Source organism: Nuphar pumila, chromosome 6, assembly GCF_984573655.1.
Source record: "Nuphar pumila chromosome 6, dmNupPumi1.hap1.1, whole genome shotgun sequence".
In the NCBI taxonomy this organism is placed as follows: Eukaryota; Viridiplantae; Streptophyta; class Magnoliopsida; order Nymphaeales; family Nymphaeaceae; genus Nuphar; species Nuphar pumila.
Genome location: NC_143254.1, coordinates 1690284 through 1707280, shown reverse-complemented (window position 1 = coordinate 1707280; position 16997 = coordinate 1690284). Strand labels below are relative to the sequence as shown.

Below are 16997 nucleotides of genomic sequence, written 5' to 3'. Positions count from 1 at the left end.
GGCCTGTTTGGAATCTAAGAACTGGGATAGGAGTTAATGCATTTGGCAAAAAGTTGGTCCTGGTGGCTGTTTGTAAACTGGTAGCTGGAATGAGAGTTAAGGCTTCTTTAGAATCTAATCGTCGGAGTGAAAAAATAGGCGCCGGAGTGGGTTTCATTTTTTTCTTTTGGTTTGGAACGAAGGGAAAAAATGAAATTCATAGGATTGTTGTGAGTAGCATTTGCCGACGCCTGATTCACGTTTCGACTGCCACAATCAAAAGGTGGTAGTCGGCAAATCTCATGCTGACTTCACTCTGCATGGTGCGTCCGGCTACCTCCGATGCCCTCCCAACCTACCATATTAACTCCACTTTCTTTCAGGTGAAGACCTCCTGAGTGGTCCGATCAGTACAGAGGTAGGTGATCCTGAACTCACCCCGGTCGAGATCGTACCGGCTCTCGATGTTGTGACCGGTGAGCTCGCTCAGGGCGGCGAGCTTGCTTTCGGTAGTGCCCTTGTTAACCTGGTAATCACCAAAGAAGGGATTCTGCTTCTTCGCCTTCTTATCCTCCCGAGAACTCCCTGCCATAGCACGTCAATTTCTCAGCGATCAATTACCAACAAAAATCACCAATTACAATCCAGGAAAAAACAACGAAGTCTATGGTTTTTCGATCTTCCAGGGCAAGAAATGAAAAGGGTTTGAAGAAAGAGATCTGGAGAACAAAACCCAGTTTTTATTTTTCCTTCTTCGATCCAGAAACAAGACTACAGGAATTGGGTATAGAGGTTTAGAAAGAGAAACACCCATAAATTTCTCTTTTTTAGGCCAAGGGAGAAATGGGTGAGCCAGAATAGGAAATTTTAAGAGGAAAGAGAAACTGGGTTTTATCTATACATAGAACTTTTTGGGGCAATTGCTCGATAGAAGTTTTTTTTTTTTTTTTTTGTTGGAAGAATCTTGAGTTTTTTTTTTCATAAGTTGGCTTTCTCAAGAAAATCTCATAAGCTTCAAAAGTTTTTAAAAATATATAAAAAAAAATAAAACAGATAAGAAATAATAGGTTATAATAGTATTTTTCATATGAAAACATGAAGAAACAGCTAGAAAAGTTTTTAAAATACAAAAGAAACACATTACTCTCTCTCTCTCTCTCTCTATATATATATATATATGTATATATAAGAATTGTGCTTGAATGTCAGAATATTATCATGATGTTTATATTAATTGCTGATAGTTTCCTATTTTATTGGCTGTAGTGAAAAACTGTTAGCACGGTGACATTGTCAAAATATAGACGAAAACAAAATAGATCAACTTTTCATTTTTAACTATGGGCTCGTTTGAAAGAAAGAAAAAGCCTATGAGAGTTTTTGACATGAGAAGTTAAAAAAAAAAAAAAGTTTTTTGCTTGTTTTTGTAGTATGAGAAAAAAAAGTGGGAAAATGTGAAAAAATTGAGAGATAGGGTGGTGGGTGGTGGTGATGGTGAGATACAGTAAGATGGTGAGGAGTATAAAAATAAAATTTCTTTTGGTAGGAAACATTTCTCCACCCCATGGTCGAATGTTTTTTATCAAAAAGTGTACTTTTAGAAGCAAAAAAGTCTCTGGTTTGAAAGGGTCAAAAAATCCATATAGATTTTCTATTTCACATTACTTTTCTTACATCTTGTTGGCTTCTAAAAGTGCTATAAGTATGAGCTTTAACCTTTAAAAAAAAAACCATATTCTTATATATGTTTGGAAACTGCTATATAAAAAGAAAATTACAAAATCCACACATCCTTCTAAACAATTTCAAAATGAATTTGTTAATTACTTGTCAAAATTTTGATGATGCTACCAAACAAGCATGTGTAAAGTAACAAATCACCAAGATTTGTCAGCTAACATGGATGTTGAGCTTCCAAACACGACCTTAGTGTTTGGGATGATAAGTGGCATTGTATTTACACTAAAGCATAGAATTGGCAGCTGCTACTTCCTATCCTAAAATGCCACTTCCCATCCCAGCTACTAGTTTTCAAAAAGGGCCTAAAAGACTTTCAGATCATGTGATTGATAGGCGATCCTCAACTCATTGGTTGATCTCAGATGTCATATAAATTAAGGACGTACACTTGAAAATTCAAGGGATTGTGTTTCCCTAATTAACCTTGAGAGTCGTTCATCTAAGAGATGAATGGTAAGTGAAACGTTCGCTTTACATCTGATGCACGACGTTGTTCATTCAAAAAACCCTTTTAAAGTAAAATAACGATAACGGCCATGATGTGCGTTATATTTGAACCATTGCTTAGTTCCTAATATTCCACTATAAGTAGGGCTACATCTCAATTAGAAAGATACAAAAAAAAAATCAAATGATTTTTTTTTATGTCTAAAAAACTCTTACCGAGAATCGGGTAAAACTCCGAGTTGGGGACATGATCGGCGGGACCCCACCCCGCCTCACCCCATTTGGATCGGGAATAGAGGACATGAAATGGGGATAGAGGTTAAAAATCAAAATCCATGCAGGGATGAAAGGTAGAATTTTGAGAGGAGGCTGGGGTAGAGACCTTGTCCCCCTGTTCACTGTCATCCCTATGTGACATCCCGTCAACTTGGTGACATTCACAAGTCACCCCTATTCTTCATTTTTTACATTAGGACAACAAACCACTCTTGACTTGGGAAAAGATCAATTAGTTAGTAAAATCATACATCTCCTTTAGGGGTGTAACTCTACCGGGTATACCTGACCCGACCCAACCCGATGTCCCAAACCAATTATAGCCGACCCAAATCAATATTGGTGGACTCGGAGGGTTGGGTCTTAGGTATTGTAAATGAAAACCTAAACCCAAACCGACCCACCCAATTATTTGCACAGACCCAAAAGGTTCTCTATATTTTAAAATTGAATTGAACCCGACCCGATTATACACATTAACCGTCCGTACTCAACTTGACTATATACCTGAACCGACCCATACCCAAATATGTTTTTGTAATTCTAAAAGTTTTACCTTTAAAACAGAGAACCTTAAAGAGTGGGATTTTGTAAAGATATTTCTAGCCTTGTAGGTTTTGGAGGGCAGAAGACCTTATGGAATAAAATAAAGTTGAAGGGAATAAAGTTTTTATAAGACGTACAGTCCATGAAGACGTGTTTGGGGCTTCATCATCGAGAGTACGGTAACACTGTTAGATGGTCAATGTTGATCTTTTGATATATATATATATATATATATAAAAGAATGAAAACGGTCCCAAACCTACTCAATGAAAAAAATTAATATTTTTTTCAAAATTCTGACCATACACATGATTTATTTACTCTAAATAAAGACTTGGATCATGAATGTTGGATAGAAAAAATGGTATTTAGAGCTTCAAAATTTTATGAAAATTGTAAGCCATTGATTTTTGAAACTTATAAAAATCTATCCATGAATCGAAATCAAATGCTCCAAAAACTGATTCCTATAAATCAAATGCTCCAAGCATAAAGATCACATGAGTAGGTTTGAGATGAACCGCTATTTACATAGATTTTTTGTTCTTTTCTCTTGAATCTAACCATACGGATGTGATCTTCATACCTGGTTTTATAAGAACTTGTTCTTGAACCATTAGATTTTGATACTTAAAATGTAGTTTTTTAAAGTTTTTAAAATCAATGGCTCATAATCTTTATAAATATTCAAGCATTCAAAAGTCACATTTTTCATCGAAAATACATAACTCAATGGTTGATTCTTAGCAAATTCACCATGCCAATCCCATCTATACGGTTGGATTTGAAAAAAAAAAGTGTTGAAAATATCCATATTTTTAGTTCTCATATTTCAGTTATATATATATATATATATATATATATATATATATATATATATATATATATATATATATATATATAACCGGCTTAAACCAAAGTATTAAGAATCAAATCTATTCAGGAAATCATGGGCGATTCCTATTCAGGGCTGAATCATTTTGAATCAGCCAGCTTTTAACCACGGAAAGGCGCATGTCAAATAAATATGACAATAATATTAAAAACTATTTCAACTAATTTCAGATTTATTTAAAAATGAACCGGTTCAGGTCAGTTTGTATTGATTTTCTGCTGATACGAATATGAATCAGCTGGCAACCATACTGACATCATTGTCTTGAATACAAAATTTATGATTGATTTTTCCGTAGACAAGCTACCAAGCATCCACCAACAATAGTTCCGTGCACCTGGTTAAGTGAGTTGGCTTAAAGTGTTCAAGTAGAAACACATCGCAAGTACGACACCCAGTGTATGCATCTCTTATTATAAGGCCCAAGGCAACCAGAAATGATCCCTAAACTAATTGGTGAATATTTGTTTAGTCACCGTGGCACCTTGATGCAGTGAACATGAGGATCACTTCTAGCGTAACTACAAAACTAAGACACAATGAAAAATAATAAGAATAATAGAAAAAAAAACCAATAATAATTAATTTATCTAGTCTCCTTTCTATTTTTAAAAGTAATGTGTTTCAGCAGATACCTTAATTTTGAATAGAATGGTTTTGTCCAAAGTTCCTTCTTAAAAAGCAAGGTGTTTCGAGTCTTTTATAAGAAAGTTGGATACCTTGAACATGCATATATACTTGGAGTGTTAGTCCATGTATATTCGGGCAATGACCGAAAACAGCAACCCCTACTTAGTAGAACCCAGTGAAGTGGTCTCGCTGATCCATGGATCATTAGAGGAGATGTAGGAAGCCCATTGTTTTCAAAAATTGAATCTATGTGTTGATTGTCTTGCTTAGACTCTGGCTTATTGGTAGAACCTACCTATGATCAAGGTTTTAAAGAATGACTCCCACGTGGAGTCTCCCAAAAATCTTAGTCAATCCAAGTTGGGTCAAATTTTTGGTAGCCCTGGTCCAAAATTATAATTTGAGTCTCTGATCCAAGACCACCAGATGACTTACCCAATGTTGTTAGTATCGGTATCGGCCCTAAATAGGTTGGCCAACGATTCAAGTGTATCGATCAATATCGATACTCAAGTGAAACGTTTTGTATCGACCAAAAAATAATAAAAAAACATTATGTGTCAATCAGATACACTTGTTAAAACAAGTGTTAAAACTGTTTAAATAATATTTTTAAAAATATTAAACATAATTTTTAGTATTTTTTTACATTTATTAAAAAATAATTGATTCAGGGGTGATGCATATTGATTTTGATATGTATCGATCGATACACACTGATACCTATAACATTGGTCTTAACTGAAAGCTCAAAGTTGTCGTGGAACTCCAAGACTTGTGATTAGGGGAGAATTCCTACCCAGGAAAAGTGACAATCTCGTATGAGGTAGATCTTTTTGACCAATTAAAAGGGGAAGAAGGGCACCTAGATGATGATGAAGATAGGGTCTAGTCAGGCAATCAGACTACAGATAAAGGAAAAGGGTTTGTCCAAACGTCCACTCACAAATCCGCATATGAGAACCTAGAAAATGGGAATGCCTCTTTGAGGAGGAGCAGGAGGAGGAGGATGAGAGAAATTCAACAAAAAAGTTTGTGCAACCTACATATCTCCTCTTAGAGATCTCAATCTAATGAAGTCTACAATTTACAAGAAGAGTTGAGAAACATGAACCATCAGATGTGAGGTGCAAGGGTGAAAGGATGCCTTATGAGATATAAAATTTCATCTAGGACAGGTGCAACGAACCATTGGAAATCACCTGTAAACACCTCAAAATTTTTAAGTCCATTCTAGACATTTCTTTTCGCATATGCCAAAACCTTGCAGGGCAGTATCGAGTCTCGCTCCTAGGATTATCTTAGTCTAGAGATCGGTCTATCCTCACTTCGTTAATAAAATTATCATTTTACCCTTGAGTCACCTTTAATCCTTTAGTCAGTCAGACTTAGCCAAACTCAGTTTAAGTTCAGAAAAGCTAGAATGTCAGTTATTTCTAGCTCCACTAAGCTCACGATAAGCCGTGTAAGTCCATTTTAGCTAAAATTAGTGCATTTCTCACGAAATAAACTCATTTTAGCTTGAATTTTAGCCAGACTATCCCTAAGTCAGCCAAATCCAGTACATCCTATCCCCGAGAGTCTGACATAAGTGCATCAAGAGTTTGAATGATCTAGTTTCAATTTAAAATCGCTTTTTACACACTCAGACCTTCGTTTTAACTCATCTCAGCACATTTTTAGCTCATTCGAGCTCAATTCAGTCCAAATCAAGCTAACTCCAGCTGAATGAGCTAGTGTTCTAGCTCCGAATTTAGTTCATCTGAGTATAACTGATTTCAGATTCAGTTCATTATAATCCAGTCCGGTTCAAATTAGTTCAGACCAGTCTAGTATCGTGTTTCTGCATCTACAGGGCGAAGACAAAAAAAATAAAAAATATCTGAGACACTGTTTTCAATAATTTTTAAACTGGGACAGACCCCAAATTCAGACTCGGATCAATTCTTTCATCTAATATCTTATCAATATTAGAGATCCGATCCATTTTAATTTGGATGTTGGATCCAATGTTGGATCTGGTGTCTAATTTCTTTGTGGACCTGGATTTTTCCTTTGATTCATTCAGAAATCTATATCCAGAGTCAAATTCATTCTTTCAGCCTGGAATATCCCATCGGATATCCAGGATCCAATTAACGATTTCAAATCCATTTGGATCCACCTTCTGATCCGTTCATAAGTCTAATCAAATCAATTTCTGAACTCATATTAATCTAACATCTGAGATTCAATTTCACTTCTTGGGTTCTGATTTAGATCCAAGATCCAATTTCATCCTCTGAGTTGGATCCAAGATCCAAAATAAAAAATCTCAATCTTATTATGAATTTGGGGTTTTTCATTTTTTTAAATTTCTTCAGAATACCATATTCAAGGTTTTATTCCCATTTTGAACCAATTTTCTTCAAATCGAGATCCAGATACAATCTTTTTCAAAACTTCGGATCCAGATCCTTTGTAAAACTCAAATTTTATCCTAATTTCAAAATCAATCTTTGGTTTTCAAATTAAAATCCATCATTTTGCAAAAATCCTCTGAAAAATATCCTCAATCCAGTTCAAAATTCAGTTTAGATTTCGAAATGTCAAAGTGGATCCGGATCTAGTTTGAAAATCTAATTTTTATTCAAAATCAATTTGGGGATTTCAAATTTAAAATCAAAATCCAATTTTTATCCCCAAATTCAAAAATAACCTTTGAATTTCAAAAATCTTTTGAAAAATGCCCTGGATCTAATTCAAAATTTAATTTGGATTTCGAAATGTCAAAATGGATCCATATCCAATTTCAAAATCTAATTTTTATTCAAAATAAATTTGAGGATTTCAAATTTAAAATCAAAATCCAATTTTTATCCCCAATTTCAAAACAATCTTTGAAATTTCAGAAACCAAAATCAGTATTTTTGCAAAATTCTCAAAATTTATTCTGGATCCGGTTTTTACCCAATTTGAATTTCATAAAGCAAGATTGGATTTTTTAATCCAATTATTTTCAAAATTCCTCTTTTATTTTTCATATTTTATTTCCCTTTTTATCTTAAATTCAAAATCAAAAGGAAAAATATTTGTTTTTTAAAGAAAGGCGTCACTTGGTATTTTCAAAAATCAAAATAAAAATCATTTTGAACAAATCTTTAAAAACCCTTTTGCTTTTAAAAACCCACATGCGCATCACTTACAAGGTGATGCCATATGTCAAAGTTTTGCCAAACTTTCCCTTTTACCCATTTAAGATTTTTCAAAAAGACCCACATGGGCACCCATTTGCAAAAAGGGTGCCACATGTGCATTTCTTAATAAATTACTTTTTTGCCCATTTGGCAAAAAGAGAAAAGACTCACATGGGGGTGCCGCCAATTTTGAGAAAATATCTTCAATTTTGATACCCAAAATACTCCCATTTCAAGCTATAAATAAGACCCTTGGGGTCTCTCATTTCATAAGTTGAAAATTTGAGAAATTAAGAGAATAAAAAAGAATTCTCTCTTTCTCTTCTCCTCTCCCCTCTCTCTCTCAAGTGCTCCTCATCCTCTTTGGCTCCTCACTTGGTGGTTGGAGTGAAGAAGAAGAAAGCCCAAGGTAGGCCTCTCTCTCTCCTCTTTTCTATTCTTGTTTCTCTTTTATTTCTTTTTTTCTCAAAATTGCCCCAATTTCTTCTCTTCTTTCTTCTAATTTTCTTTCAATATCATGTAATAGCAATGTAGATCTATTTTAATTTCATATTAATTTCTATTTTATATTTTTAATCCATTCAATTTGCTATTTACTTTGTGCATTTTCATTCTAGCCATTTAGAATTGAGATTTGATTTTTTATAGATCAAATTTCATATTCTATGGGCAAAATCAATTTCAATTTATACCCCAATGCTTTTAATTTTATTTCTAGATTGTTTAATTCTGTTTTTGCATTATTTTCATCATCATCTATGATCTAGAATGATAGATCTCATGTTTGATCATTGTATCAAATCATTTATGATATTCTATTCCATTCAATTATATTGAGATGATATGTTCAATTCTGGTCTGTTTTTGCTTTTATCATTTCACATAGAATTAGATGTTATTTTGATCTGATTTTTTTTACTGCATCTTCACACATATATTTTCGGAATCTCTACCAAAAATCAGATCATTCTGAGTTGGTTTGGTCTCTCAAAAAAATAGGATTTGGACCTTTCTATTTAGCCTCGTTTGAATTTGGCCTGAAATTAGACCAACTTGTTGGAGTGATTTCTCTCTAACCAGAGATGATCTTTCAAATATGTAAAAAGGGATGTCTCTAGCATTGAGTTTAGTTTGTTCACACCAAATTTCATCAATTTATATGGTATTTTTTATGCTCGATTTTAGTTAAAAATTGCAACCCTATTATATTGTATCACTTTTAGGGTCTGATTTTTAACCCATTTTGTCAGAATCATATATCCTTAATGGGAGATCATTTTTGAGATATGTAAAAAAAAAATTCTTAATCTGAATGTCTAGTTCAACTCTGTAAAATTTTATACATTTCTATGAAGTATTTATATTTCTTTAACATTTTAAGTCAAAACCCTGCCTGTTTGCAATCCTAGGCATTGCTCAGGCCCAAAATCAACTTGTTGCATTTATATCTCTCTAATGAGAGATCATTTTTTAGATCTGTAAAAAGAATTTTTATCCTTAGAATGTCTAGTTTATGCATGCCAATTTTCATAAACTTTCATCAACTTTTCATTTGTCATTCAGACAAAAAACCAGAACCCTATTGATTTTTCTTTCACAAGTTTTTACAAATTTTTGTCCAACTTGATCAGATTGGATCTCTCCAATGGGAGATCATTTTCTAGATCTGTAAATTGAAAAATTTTCCTTTACATGTCTAATTTATCTCCATAAATTTTTAATACATTATATAAAGTTTTTATATCTGATTCGGATAAAAAATTAGAACACTGTCATTTAGCTTCATTAAGCATTTCTTAAGTTCTATTTTCAATTTGTTTAGATGTGTTCTCCCTAATGAAAACTCATTTTGAAATCTGTAAAAAGGGTTTTCTTTCATTTTAATCCTAGTTTAATCATATAAAATTTCATAAATTTCTATCATGTTTATGGATTTTTCCTTTATTTTTTGGGGCATAAAAAGGCTAATCTTGGATTTTCTTTAATTTTTCAATAATTGAAGAAAATTCATAAATGCCTATATTTCTAACATATTTGTTCATTTTGCAGGATTTTCTTTTTCTTTATTTTCAATTGATGTAAATTCATTCAAGTATTATAATAATTTATTACTGGAATTTTTTATTTTATGCTTAGTTTAAAATGAATGAGCATTTAGATTAAATTTCATAATTGATGTATTTCATTTATTTTTCTTTTCTTTTGAAATACATTGTAGAAAACACGAATGACACGTGTATCATTTAATAAAGGATAAATAACGTTAAGTAAAATTTGTATTTATGACTCTAGTCAGAATATGAATAATACTTAGAGTTATTATTATTTATTAAATAAAAAAATGATCTACACTTTAGATCATTTTCGAAAATCATCATTTCTTCCATAATTTTCTTTTCTTTCTTTATTTGAATCAAAATAAAAGTTAATTTAAAATATATTTATGGCCCTAGTCATGAATATATTAAAATTAATTTTGCTTTAATTCTATAAAGACACAAAAACTTGTTTTTTCTTTTTTTTATTAGAATTTTAAATAAAGATTAATTTAAAATATATTTATGGCCCTAGTCATGAATATATATGAAAATTAATCTTATTTTTTAATTCTATAAAGTATAAAACTTTTTTTAAAATTCAAATGATTTTTCAAAGAAATAGCATATTCATCATTTAAGATAGAATTGCATTGATTTTTTTAAAATTATTCCAAGTTATTTTCAAAATTTTAAGTGATTTTTGAAATAATTTTCAAAAACAATTTTCACTTAAAATTTTAAAGTCATTTTTATTTCCATTTTTACAAATTCAAAGTTATTTTTCAATTTTCATTTTCGATTCTATTTCATTCAAATCCTATTTCAAATATTCGCTTTCAATTTTTATTTTTTTATTTTATTTTTTTCTTTATTCTAACTTTTGATTTTCGAATTTTAAAATTTTAACTTTGAGTTTCATTTTTAATTTCGAATATCAATTTTCTATTTCTCTCAAATTTCAAATTCTAAATTTTGAATTTCATTTTCAATTTTAATTCACTACAAGAAAAATGCTAATTAGCGACAGAAATTTGCGATAAATTTTTTCCGTCGCAAATTTACGACGGATTAACTAGAGAAAACTATCCATCACTAACATTCAAATGATTTATGGAATTAGCGACGAAAAAAAATTCGTCATGAATCTGTTGCTAATTAGCGACAAATTCGCGGCAAAAAAACTTTCATCACTAATTTGTCACTACTTAGTGATGGATTCGCGACAGAAAAATTATATCTCAAACTCCATCGCAACTTAGTAACGGAAAGTTTTCCATCACGAATCTGTCGCTAATTAGCGACAGATTTGTGATGCTATTTTTCTGTCGCTAATTCTCAATACAAGAAAAGTGTTAATTAGCGATGGAAATTTGTGTCAGAAAACTTCTATCGCAACTTCGCAACGGATGGCTGACATAATTTTTCTGTCACAATTCCGTCACTAATTAGCAAGGGAATTAGCGACGAATTTTTTCTGTCGCTAATTTCATCGCTAATTAGCGATGAAATTTACGACGGAAAAATTATGTTGCTAATTTCGTCGTTCCTTTTCGATTTAAACCGACCCATCTAGGGCGCAAAATTTTCTCTCTCCCCATGCGAAATTTAAAGAGACCCAAAAGCCATTCGATTTAAACTAGTTTTTGGCAGAACGTTCGAACGAGGATGACTTCGTGGCGAAGGAACGCGAGGAAGAAGAGGAGTCGAAGTCGTCGGCACTGGAGGACCAGGCCAGCCTGACCTCTTCAGTCTCGAACAACTCTTCTTTTGTTGATTTCATCGACGTTCTTAACGGCAGTGAACTTTCCGTCCCGATAAATGGTTTTCTTTTTCAAGCGTGGCTTTCCATTCCTGACCTCTATTTTTTTGCCTAACAATTCTGTTGGGGGTTCTAGTTTCAGGTCGATGGACAAGCGAGAGAACCGAATAAGCAAGGAAACAAGTTGGGAGGACGTCGGAGAGCGCGTCGGTTCGGAAGTGCAGCCACTGCCTTGTGTAGAAGTCCCCGCAGTGGTGGGTCGGGTCAAACAAGCAGGGAACTAGGTCAGGAGGGCACCAAAGAGTGCACCGGAGAGCGCATCGATTCAGATGTGCAACCACTGCCTTGTGTAGAAGACCCCGCAGTGGTGGGCTGAGCCGCTCGGGTCTAAGACCCTGTGCAACGCTTGTGGGAGCGGTACAAGTTTGGCCTGTTGCTGTCGGAATACTGCCCGGCAGGGAGCAATTTTTTTTTAAAAAAATAGTGATGGATATTATTCGTCGTTAATCCATCGCTAAATTAGCGACAGATATTATCCATCGCTAACCCGTCACTAAAATAGCGATGGCTTAGCTACGAATCATGTCCATCGCAAAACCAAATCTATGCTTATTTAGCAACGAACTCGCGACGGATCATGTCCATCGCTAATCTGTCACAAATTAGCGATGAAAGTAGCGACAGATCAGTTTTATCGCAAATTAGAGACCATAAATTTATGATGGACGCTATCCATTGCTAATTCGTCACCAATCCGTCGCTAAACAGTTTAGCGACATATTAGCGATGGATAGCGTCCGTCGCTAATCCACAGTTTTCTTGTAGTGATTTTCTATTTTCTTTCAAAATTTAATTTCAATTTTCTATTTCTTTCAAATTTCAAATTCTGAATTTCCTTCTCAAATTCAAATATCAATTTCAAATTTTCTATTTTCAAATTTCAATTCTTAGTTTCATTCTAATTCTCGATTTTTATTTCAATTTAAATTTTGAATTTTATTTTGAATTTCCAATTCCATTTCCAAAATTTCAAATTCATCTTTTTTTAGTTTCAAATTCAATTACATTTTCTATTTCAGATTTTAAATTTTCAATTTTAAATTCAAAGTTCAATCTTAATTTCCAAATTTCAATTCTAACTTTGATTTTCAATTTCATTTTAAGAGTTCCAAATTCGATTTCTAAGTTCAATTCTGATTTCAAAATCAATTTTAATTTTAATATTCAATTTCAAATAATTCAGATCTCAAATTTCGAAATTCAACTCTCAAATCCAATTCAACTTTAAATTTTCAATTCGAATTTCAAGTTTTCAATTCAAGTTCCAATTCAATTTAACTTCAAAATTTTAGTTCAAACTCAAATTCAAACTTTTAATTCAAATTTCAATTCAATTCAACTTCAAATTTTCAATTCAAGCTCAATTTCAAAACTTTCAATTCTTCTTCCTAAAGGATATTTTCAAGCCCATTTTCAAGTCACTTGGAAATATCAAATCTCTGAAATCCTTTTCAAAAGCATACACATTTTTCAAAATTCAAAATCATAGCACAAGCCTGATTCAATGTGCATTTAGGATTTAGAATAATTTCTTAAACAAATTTAGGCAAAGCAAAGGCATAAGTTAGATTACCCCTAGTAAAAGTGCTAGGAACAGTTGAACATCGTACTGACGAGCGAATTCAATATCTTCATTTTCTCACAAATTTTAAAATGGAGGCGAGTTATTTCAAAAAAAATTCCCAAAGGTCAAGTGAGACCTTGCGAGAGTTTTCTCTTTCCCTAAAAAGAAAAGAATGTTTTTTTGCAACGATCACACCACCTTCCAAAAATTTGGCAAATTCAATGGGATAGAAAATCCAAAGACTAACGTGGGTCTATTCTTGAATGTTTATGAGGACTGCTCGAATAATAGTTGAGCCTTAATTTAATGGCATGCAAAGACCTGCTTAGGCTAAAAAGTGGTACACAACTACCACTATATATATATATACACTAATGAAGGTACAAAACAAATGAGCTAGAAATCAGTTGCAAGTTGTATCGACTCAATCTAACCACATAGGCGTGTTCAACATGGTTTGTTTGCTAAGGATCAAGCCTTAGATGTGCTTTTCTATGTAAAAATGTGATCTTTTGAGTTGTGAAATTTTGGCACATTGTGGACAGTTGATTTTTTAACCTTTTCAAAAACCTAATTACTTGTCATGATCACATATTCAAAACAAGTTTTCTACTAAACAAACCATGTAGATCACATCTTTAATATTTGATCTAATTTTTTTTTTTTGAAGAAAAGAGTGATTTCCACTCATTAGTATATATATATATATATATATATATATATATATATATATATATATATATATATATATATATATATATATATATATATATATATATATATATATATATATATATATTGCCAAACACCAACTTTGTACTTTCTGTGGAATTGACTGGAGAAAACTATGTAAAAGAAAGGGAAAAGACTTGCTTTCCAAATTTTCAATCCCATGAAACACGACCAACTTTATGAACACTGATGCTTCTTCTTGCATTCGTGGTGGCAAAAGTTGAATATGATATTGTCTCAGCCTTGAATTTTCTTGAAAAATTTTCAGTAAGTTTCAAATTTCTTGAGGGTTCATAAAGAATCTAAATAAGAAATAAATTCAATAACACAATGACAAAAAATCAATATTAACAAATTAAAGTGAAATTATTAGACAGGAGTTCTCTTTCCCCAAGCAAACTGCTAATAAAAATAAAAAATGAAAATATCAAGATAATAAAAGTAACATGACGGTGTGTTTTTTTGCAATATCTAAAATATCATTTTACGATAGGATTGCATATGCTTATGGTAAAACCAAAATCAAAGGACAACACAAAGTTGGTAGTCATTTCTAGAGATTTATTGGGTATTTTGTTTTAGGTACTCTATAAAAGTACATATATGGCTCACAAACTTAATTGGGTTGAAAAGCTTCATGAATAGTCCATGAGGTAAAGCTGTAGCACTCATCCATGGCTTCTTCATGGAGAAACGAACATCCAAGTGTACTACTACTTACACTCTTGATGTAATGGTGATATCTAAGTTGCCTATCTATCATTAATTCTCCTTGTTCATTTTCACAAACAATGTACGAGTTTCCAAGACAAATTTTAGTGCGACATGCTTTGTTTGACATATATATACATATATATATATATAGTAATGTGCTGGTTCTACCCACTTTTGAGTTCTGCCCCTTCAAAATCATAGTTTCTTGCCAGGAGATGGACGCCCATCCTTTGCTGTTTCCTAGATTAATGGTTCTCCATAGCCTGACATCAACATAACCAGCAGCAACTCCAAGCACAAGGTAGAAAAACAGCATGCCAGTGATTAGAGTTCCCCGCGAAGCAGGCGACATGAATCCGAATGCAGCAAATATAGTCACTACTGCCATGACCAGTATCTGTACCCCATCGCCCACAAAGATGCACATAAGGCGCGGATGCGAAGGAGCCTGGAAGACATCACCACCTACGATAAGCTTCCAACCATAAAGCTCCTCATTCATTTATGCCTGCGCTTCCTTGTCAAGCTCCTCATATCTTGCCAGATCCCGGCTAACCGTCCATAGGAGGATCACAAGCACAATTCCAGCAAGGTAAGTGACACCATCAAAGAATTCAGAATGGAGAACCAGTGCACTCTGGCTCCTTCCATCTTGAGATAGGCATCCCATCTCGATGGCCACAGGATTTCGCTCTCCACTAAAGCAACCTCATAGGAGAACAAGATGGGTTGGCCTTTCTTAACAGTCATGGTGAGGGCTGCTGGATCATAGCGTATAGCATTTGGAAACTTATCATAGGTTTTCAATTCCTTGGCCACTTAGAACATCATGTTGGTAACTACAAGGGACTACCTCAAACCCAACAACCATCTAATTAGGCATGGAATTAGCTTTCTTTTGTGAATTGGGTAGCAACTCAATTGCATCCCCTGTGCCCATAACATTAGCCACGTTTGGTTCTTCATACTTGTTAATCAAAACCTTGAATATCAGGTGATTGAAAATGAAATGGGTGTCCTTGAGATTGTACCCAACAGGTTAACCAGTCCATCTGTAATTGATGTCATCCTTCTTGGCATATCTAATAGCAGAGAGGTTCTCAAGAATGAGATTTACCTGGTATAGCTCATTGATTCTTTGCATCAAGATCTTCGCTTCCCCTGCACAAGAAGATGTCGGTCTCATTGTTGTTCAACCTAAGGGGAATTCTCAATCCTGTCCCCCACCATAGATGTTATCTATATGTTTTGTTTAATGAAAACCGGCATTTGGATCACAGGAATCTGACCTGTATATAAGTTTTTATCAATGGCTATGAAGGCATCAATTTTTCGGGCTCGTAAAAATACATTTTTTGTCAAAAAAATATGATCCAAGAGTTGATTCTCACTGAATCGAGCATGCTAAACACATCTAAGGGTTCAGATATATCATAAAACACTTCAAAATATGGGGCAGAACGGGGCTGAACAAAAAAATGGAGCCTAATATGTTCAGTTCCCACATATATATATATATATATATATATATATATATATATATATATATATATATATATCAGTGCTAAACTGGGTGATAAATAGGTTTTCAGCCTTTTCCGCCCTATAAATGTGAATCCATACCTAGATCATGTGTTTTCGATGAAAAAAACAATGTTTGGAGCCTCAAAAATTCACAAAGATTTTGAACCGTTGATTTTTTCCAACTTTTATAAAAACCCACCCATGTGTTTGAATCAAACGCTTCAAGAGCTGATCCCTATAAAATCAAGTATACAGAATTTAAAAATAAAATAAAAAACTCAAAAAACCCATTTAGAATGTGGTTTAGCACCAAATGGGTTTAGCACAGACCCATTACTATATATATATATATATATATAGAGAGAGAGAGAGAGAGAGAGATTAGTAGTGGCTCACACGTTAGGTGCGAAATGATATGTGATAAATGGTTTTCTTTCGTTTTTGATATTTTTTTTTTCGGAGTTTCGACCCCATAAATGTATATGGCATGGTTGATTTAAAAATTCCTCCTGGATCATGTATTTTAGATGAAAAAAAAATGATAATTGAAGCCTCAAAAATTTACAAAGATTTTGGACCGTTGATTTTTTGAACCTTATAAAAACCCACCCATGTGTCGGAATAGGGATGGCAGTGGACCGGAGCGGGGGACAAAGTCTCCACCCCCGCCCCGTCACAAAATCATGCCCTTCATCCCCGTCTTCATTCCTGCACAAGTTTTGATTTTAACCTCCATCCCCACCTTCAGTTTTATGTTCTCCATCTTCGGTCTAAACAGGGCGGGGCAAGGCGGGGTGGGGCGCGCCGTTTTCCCTTGGTCCATTGCCATCCCTAAAGAAGGATTGGAGACAGGGTAAGTCAAGGATAAGGACGGTGCAGGAGATAGTGTAAGTCCAATATCCTCGCTTCTATCCTC

The 16997-nt window shown here is 33.5% G+C and overlaps 1 pseudogene; it reads right to left on the bottom strand.

Moving 5' to 3' along the window:
- Positions 1–358: 358 nt before the first annotated feature.
- LOC149833632 (transmembrane 9 superfamily member 11 pseudogene) lies at positions 359–15787 on the bottom strand (annotated as a pseudogene).
- Between the last annotated feature and the right edge of the window lie 1210 nt (positions 15788–16997).